An 8059-nucleotide genomic window follows, 5' to 3' on the forward strand; every position below is an offset into this window, starting at 1 on the left:
TAACTTTCTCACCACCAATATTCACTTATTTTTCCTGTTTTTTCAATAACAAAATGGCTTTTAAAAATTGAAATCTTTCTCACTTTGCACTGTTGGCTTTCTTCGGCTTTTTTGCTAGTTGACTGACTGTCATTTAAATAAGCAAGCTCATTGATATTCTCTCGAGAAATTACTGTGTTTCCCAATTATTTAGCATTCATTTCATGTGAGTACAATATGGCAACTAGATTGTGATCTATTTATGCAACAATCAATTCTTGTTTGCTCTACAGAAGTCCACTGGGACTTCATCTATTTTTTTTAAAATCACGGTCGATAAGTTGCCTGATTATTATCAGAGGGAGATATGTGTGGTAAATCAAACTTGACTTTTCAAGAAAAAGAAAAATACAGCCAGTCAGCATAAATCTGCAGATATTAGATGGTCCGGTGGTGTGGACGAGCAGGGCGGCCGCAAAAAAAAGATCTCCCGCCGCTGGCCGCGATTCGTGGCGATTTCGAGGAAATCCCCGAGACCCCACGTACTCCCCGACTATCGTCGGCCTTTGGGGCCGCCACGAGCAGCCAGCGGGGCCGGGTTAAAAGCCGGCGAAGAACCCCGCGCGGGTGTCGGGCGGCAAAGGCTGAGGCGCCGGGCCCGGCAGGTCAGAGCAGCGGGGGCGGAGCTACGGAGAGGCCGTGGCGGCAGGCCCGAGCGCCATGTAGGGAGACTGCTCCACGTCGGATGGCTCCCATCTAGGAAGAAGAAGGTTGAAGCCTGGTCCCAGGTGAATGGGAGAAAGAAAGAAGATTTATGGAAGTTTGGTAAAAGTTTTTTTTTCTCAAAAAAGAAGAATGTCAGATTGGTGAAGGGCAGGAGGGTGAAGGGGGAGAGAGGAGAAAGGAAAGAAGATAAAAAAACAATAAGCCGCTAAAAGATGCGAAAAGCAGCGTCAAAGAAAGGAGGAAACGTGGGTTCACCGCCGAAGGAGAAGACGAGCAAAAGCAAAAGTGTTGACAGGATGGCGGAAGCCGAACTGCAAGGCAGGACCGCACTACTTACGGTGGAGAAGATGACCGAGGTGATGGTGGTGGAGCTGGAAAAACGTTTGGTGAGGGACATGGAGATCCTGAGGAAAGAGGTGGTGGTTGTGGTGAGGTCATTGTTGGAGGAGGCAATCGGCCCGGTCAGGGTGGAGGTGGCAAAGGCATTGGCCGAGGTGAGAGAGCAGGGCGAGAAGATGAAGGAGGTGGAGGAGGCCGTGACACGACACAGCGCCCAGGTCACCTCGATGGGGGACGAGCTGCGGAGGGTGGTGGAGGTTAACAGAGGGCTCCGAGCAAAGCTGGAAGACTTGGAAAACCACTCAAGGCGGCACAATTTGAGAATTGTGGGCTTGCCCGAAGAGACAGAGGGCCCAAGGCCAACGCTATAATTCGCTAAGAAGTTGGCGGAGCTGATGGGGGAGGGTGAGAACCCCACCCTGTACGAGCTAGACCGAGCTCATCAGTCATTAAGGCCGAAGCCCAAAGTGAACGAGCCGCCAAGGGCAGTAATTATCTGCTTCCATAAGTTTTGCATGAAGGAGAAAGTATTAAGCTGGGTGAAGCAGAAGCGTGAGGTGCTGTGGGATGGTACTGTGGTTCGGATCTACCAGGACTGGACGGTGGAGTTGGCAAAAAGACGAGCGGCGTTTGGGTGCGTGAAGGCGGCTTTGTACAAGAAGGGGGTGCGATTTGGTGTGGTGTACCCGGCGAAGTTGAGAGTAACATATAAAGCCAAAGGCTTTTATTTTGAGACAGCGGAGGCGACTGAGGCGTTCGTGAGGGCAGAAGGCTTGGGACAGACGTGAAGAGCGGAACTGGAAGAAAGACTGTGGACTGTGTTTGAGCGGCTGGAAAATGTACAAATTTTACAACTTTCTTTTTACTGATTTGTATTGAAATTTACTTCTCTTTGCATTGTTACAGAGTTCAGGTTAATGGCGTTCTGTGTTGCGACGGTTAAATGGTATGTTAGTGAATTGTAGGGGTTGGATTGTTGGGCTTGTTTTGGTGTTTCTTTCTCTGGGACTGGGCGGAAGGGGGCGAGAGGTATTGGCGGGGGGGAGCCACCCGCGCTAGCTAACTAGAGTCAGTGGGATCGTTGTTATTATGGGGATTGACATATCTTGCTGATTATTGTTTATTGTTGACGGGTGTAAATGTGGGAGAAAATGTGAAAAAGGAGAATAAAATTTTTTTTAAAAATAAAATAAAATCTGCAGATATTAATGGACTGACCATTTTTACTATTCATTTGATTTTCTAGTTATCCCTGGCCCATACGAAGCTCTATTCTGAAAGAAGATGGGCGGGATTCTCTGTCAGCTAACGCTGGAATCGTGAAATGCGATTGGACGGTAAATCCGTTTTGATGTTGAAATCGTGCCGGGCGCCGGGCTCACGCCAAATCGCAATTCCCCTGTGCCCTGAAAGTGGTGTCAATGCATTCCACTCCGCACATACAGTAGTCGCCGTTTGCGTATCATTAACGGGCCTGACCTGGTATTTCCCGGGGCCTCTTTGATTCTCCTCCTCCACCGGGGGGAATTCCCGACGGCGCGGTTCACTTATGCTTTCAAAAATCGTGAAACCGTTTCCGTGGCTGATGAGAGGGAGAGAGGGGGTACGAAAAGTGTCCAAAATCACCATAGTGTGCTGACACTTATGCTGCTGGCCATGGGGCTTCTTCGAGGGCGGGTGGAGTAGCGGGGGGTGACCAGGAGGAGAGCTCTGGGGTCGGGGTGGACGCGCATAAAGCAGTGTTGCCGCAGCCTGCAAGGCAGCCATGCATGCCCACTGTGAACGTAGCACCACAGGTCGTATTGGTGTCCCCCCAGGTACCCCCCTAGGTATCCTCTGGCCCCAGCCAACCCATCAATGCAATGGGCACGCTCCAGTGCAACCAGTGCCATCTTGTTGGCCAAGATGAGTGTGTGCGGGGAGTGGATTGCCAACATGCAGCTGTAGCTTGTCAGTCTCTCGAGTGCCAATCCCGACCACAACAAATCCGACACCATTTTCTATTGGAATCGATCATGTTCCATGTGGCGCCGGTGCTAGCCCCTCAACGGTTGGTGAACCAGTCCAGGTGCGGCGCCACTTTTGTTGTTGTAGAAGTCCACGAATCATGCCCCAGTGTCAACACTTAGTCTCAGGAACGGAGAATCCAGCCGCATAACTTTTGGAAACACAACTTGCATCTAGTTTTATTCAATGGTCAACGATTCTTTTTCCAATAAATCTTAGTATTACATTATACTTCATTGATTAGTCCAAGGTAGACAACAACAAATCAAAACTCAGAAGGTACAAATTAAAAGTGCCTGGAAATCTCTCAGTAAGAAACTACTTTAATAAAACACCCACCTTGAATGCTCAGTTAGGAGAGAATCTATTAATAAAAAACAGCAAGTAAACCAATCAAGTTCCACAAATCTTTTTCTGGGAGAGAAGGGGGAGAAATATTAACAAGGTGTATTTTACCATCACCTTTAATGTTACTCGTAACCCTTCCCAGCAACATTTCACCCCTTGTGGACGAGCATAATGACCTGGATATTGCAGACATTGGAGAAGGAACAACGCTCCCGGTTACTTCATTGATAGTTGCCTGGAGAACCCAATTTCAACTCACTCAAAACCCATTCATGTAATATTGGGTCCTATACAATTTCTGCAGTCCTCCCAGGATATATTTCTTCTAACCAGACTTCTTTTCCAACATGGAACTCTTTGCTTTGTAGCTGTGGCATCTGAGACTAGGCTAAGAATCAGCCAGGCTTTTCAACCAATCAGATTCAAGAACCCTCACTGAGACATGCAGAATCCAAACCAGGATGCAAAAGCAGCAAATACAAATCCAATTTAGATAATGCACTACGAGTGAATTAAAGATACAGATGGGTATGAGACAGTTTTATAATAAAGAGAGGAGGAAACGTAAAACAAAAAATAATACTTTTAGTTCTTCAAGACTTTTTCTTTTCTTAGGGAATGAGACTCTACACTTGTATAATTAAAATTTCAGCAGCAGAGAGGTGTCATTAAATATTTATTTACCCCTAAGTGCACTAGCTCTAATTTATTCAAAAAACAATTTTAGAGGGGAAAAAATGAGCAAATACCCATTTCCACACTGTTGTAGTCATATCAATGATGAATCTACCAAGGATTGCAACTGTGCCACCTGTTAATATGCTTTGTTTTAATCTTTTCCAGCAATGGATTAGTACCACTTTTAAATTTCACTTACTGTTACCAGTAGTTGTATTTTGTGTTATGCTGGCTTGTATTGTGCCCAGGCTTATTGTCCTAATTGTAAATAAACATCTGTAATGGCATTTTTACAGATACATCACTTGGCAAGAGCCATATCTGCATATGTAAATGAGCCCAATGGCTCATTTAAATACCAGGACTGCGGATTAACCCGCGCCCGGGTCTCAATGGCTGCACCTGGGAGACTTCGCCAGGGCGCTGTTTAGTACTGTTTAGTACTGGTTCACACAAACGTGGACTAGGCTTAATGAAACCTGGGGGGAGCCTCACAGGCCACTGGAGGTCTCCCGGTGGTCAGGGACCGGGCAGGGTAGGACCCTAGCACTCCCCCTGGAACCGGGCACCATGGCACTGCCAGCCTGGCACACTGGCAGTGACTCAAGGACATCCTGGAATTGCCACTTTGGCAGTGCCCGGATGCCAAGCTGGCAGTGCCAGGGTGCCAGGGAGCCCAGGTGTCAGGTTGGCACTGCCAGGGGCCGGGCTGAGGGGACCTTGCCAATTAGAGGGGCGGGGTTCCCAAGGGCCTCACCAAGGTTTGGGGGGGTCGATAAAGCAGGGAGGGGGGCTAAAAGTGGGGAGGGAGGGTGGACATTGGGGCTGTCAATCACATTGGCACCTCAATCTGCGAACATCCATCCCAGCAGCGAATCACTCTAAGTGCGACCTCGGCGGAGATAAACTCGCCGAGACAAAAAAAAACGGCAAAGTGCCATTGATGAGAGGGGTGTTTCCTGGTGCTGCAGCCACCGAGATACACCCAGTTAAATGTGCCCGACAGCAGAGTGTTAAGTCTGCTGAATCGTGTCCCTGATCTTGTACCTGTCATATTTCAGATAACCAAATGACGAAGGCAATGGTCAAGAGCAAATTCACAAGTTGATGTTCACAATTAAGTACCTATGTTGTGAAAAGGTTTGAATGTAAAACATAACATTGCGCCTTCAAAGTAGTGGATGTCCAGATAAAACATTTTTTTCTTTGAGAACTTTTTAAGCAAGAAAGAATTCTCTAATCGGGGAAGGTGACAGACAGAAGCATGACAGGAGGGCGGAATATGTTAACTGTACTTCCTTTAATGTTTTGCCAAATTCCATTACTTTATAAATTTTTACATATTTCATCGTTATTATGTCAGCTTTCCAGAGTTCATTGCTCAGACAATTTTAAACAAGAATTCCACAAATGTTTGCCTGTTATTGATGTGGTATTTAATTACTTCAGAAGTTCAGCCTACACTTCCTGTCCCAGAAGTGTTCTTTTCAATTCTGACATGATCATTATTAGCCTTCAACCTTGAGACACGTAGGAAAATTATGATATACAAATACATTTTCTGATATCAGTTTAACAGCAATTTAAGCCGTGTGAAAAAAATAAATGATGATAAGTACCACAGTACTGTGAATATCTTCAGCTTGCTTGGTGAAGTTGTTTCATGGTATAGATGCACTTATTTTATCGAGTTAAATAAACTGATTTCATAATCATTAGCATTGACTTTTCAATTGCTACAGCCCACACATACCTATGTTGCAAGTGCAGTCTTCTGAAAACCTTTTGAAACAAAATACATTTATCATATTTTTCCAGCTCATTTCATATTTTTATTTATTTGTTTACAGGATGTGGGCGTCACTGGCTGGGTCGGCATTTGTTGCCCATCCCTAATTGGTGGTGAGTTGCCTTCTTGAACTGCTGCAACCCATGTGGTGTAGGTGCACCCGCTATGCAGTTAGGAAGGGAGTTCCAGGATTTTGACCCAGCGACGATGAAGGAATGGCGATATATTTCCAAGTCATAATGATGAGTGGCTTGCAGGGGAACCTGCAGGTGGTGGTGTCCCCATGCATCTGCTGCCTTTGTCCTTCTCGGTGGTAGAGGTCATAGGTTTGGAAGGTACTGTTGAAGGAGCTTTGGTGAGTTGCTTCAGTGCAGCTTACAGATCATACACAACGCTGCCATCGTGGGTCGGTGGTGGAGGGTGTTTCCAAAAAAGTAGCTTTTTTGGATGAAATTATTGATTAAACCAAATAGGTCAGAACCATTTTCAGACAGCACACACAGATTCACAACAATGCCCTAACCATCGTTACAGTGCCTTACCTCCAATATACAGGTACCAATAAGTGGTTTGTAGCGGTGTAAGCTGTGGAAACTGAGTTATACTTGAAGGGGGGGTTCAGCGATGATACCTGTTAAAACTAAATAGTTAGCATGCGACTAGAGTAGTTTTACATTAGTTACTTTATTAAGGATTGAGATGAATTATAGGAAAAGTACCAAGTAATCATTATTAACCGTTAAACATGTATTTTTAAGACATAGCAGTAATAAGTAATCAATAGTGAAACAATCCAGGGTGCTGGTTCTGTTGTTCTGTTTCTCACAAACAATCAGCTCAAGATGCTGAGATTGTACACAGCTGTCAGGATGAGGATCCTGGCATCAATCATGGATTGCTTGCGATTCTATTGGGTGAAGTTTAAACATTGGTTGCAATTCTATTGGGTGAAATTTAAACATTGCTTGCAATTCTATTGGTTAAGTTTAAACATAGCAACTTCAGGGATTGGATTGCGTCCAACTGGGAAGGGCTATTAATTTTTGAATGTTGTATATGTGCTGAATTTGTTTCTTTGTTCTGTAGAAGGACCTTGGCAGTTATCCAGGTCTTATCTCTCATGTACTTGAATTCAAGCTTGTAGAATATTAAACCGTCTTCAGATTGTTGATGTGTCTGCTGCTCTTTGTACTGAGTTGAACCACAGGAGAAAAGCCCACGTGGAAGCCGACTCAATACACAGGCCTTGAAGCCGCTCCTACAATACTGCCGGCTGCACACCAGTCTGTACTCAGACAAGGGAAAGTTTTGTGCATTTGGATGCATAGTGGATTCTGCACTCAGTGACATCGGAATGTGGCGAGAGTTTTCATTTTGGTGAACAGCACACTGGCTCGGTGTTTCATCTATCGTAGGAGAAATATCAAGGCAGTCCAATGGGTCTTTCTAAAGTTACAAATTAAGTCAATGTCAGCCTTGGATCAGTGGAAGCACTCGATTCTGTCAGTTACAGATCACAAATTCAAATCCCACTCTTGAGTACCAAATTTAAGCCAACACTCCAGTGCAGTAGTGAACGGGTGCTGTACCATCAGAGATGCATTCTTCAGATGAATCATTAAACTTAGGTAGATGCAAAAGGTTCAATGGCAACTATTCAAAGAAGGGCAGCAAAGCTCTCCTTACGTCCAGGTCTATATTTATCCATCAATCAACATTACGAAACAAAACACATACTGTATCTAATTGCTGTTAATGGGAGTTTGCTATGAATAAATTGCCTGCCACATTTCCTTTGTTGCAACATTGACTAGATTTCAAAAGTCTTTCACAGGTTGCAAAGCATTTTGCGATGTCCTAAGGTCATAAAAGGCGCAAAATAAATGTAAGCCTGTAATAAGTCTCTGAAAAGCTGCAATGGACTGAATTTTCTTGGCCCATTGGAGGTGGGCTAGGTGGTAGGAGGCCTGGCAATATGGGCAAGGGGAGGCATCGGGAGGAGAGCTGGATTCTTACTGCTACCCATGGCATATTGCCAGCAGCATGGGGCCACAGTGGCCTGCCTGCCTGTCAGATGGCCACTGAGTCACTTAAGTGGCCAATTAAGGGCAGCAGTGCTAACCACTGTGCCACATGCCACCACTGTGTCAACCTATGCTGCTCTATGTCACCCTGTGCTGTGGTCTCTACCAG

The 8059-nt window shown here is 45.4% G+C and overlaps 1 long non-coding RNA gene across 2 annotated transcripts; it reads left to right on the forward strand.

The window, feature by feature from the left end:
- Positions 1 to 325: 325 nt before the first annotated feature.
- Positions 326 to 7035, forward strand: LOC140391990 (uncharacterized). Of its 2 annotated transcripts, none has more exons than XR_011935224.1 (3): positions 326 to 767; positions 2291 to 2381; positions 5928 to 7035. It is a non-coding gene; the product is annotated as an uncharacterized lncRNA (long non-coding RNA). The 2 variants fall into 2 exon arrangements; XR_011935223.1 differs by lacking the exon at positions 326 to 767 and adding an exon at positions 804 to 1883.
- The last annotated feature ends 1024 nt before the right edge of the window (positions 7036 to 8059 follow it).

Source organism: Scyliorhinus torazame, chromosome 15, assembly GCF_047496885.1.
Source record: "Scyliorhinus torazame isolate Kashiwa2021f chromosome 15, sScyTor2.1, whole genome shotgun sequence".
Lineage (NCBI taxonomy): Eukaryota > Metazoa > Chordata > Chondrichthyes > Carcharhiniformes > Scyliorhinidae > Scyliorhinus > Scyliorhinus torazame.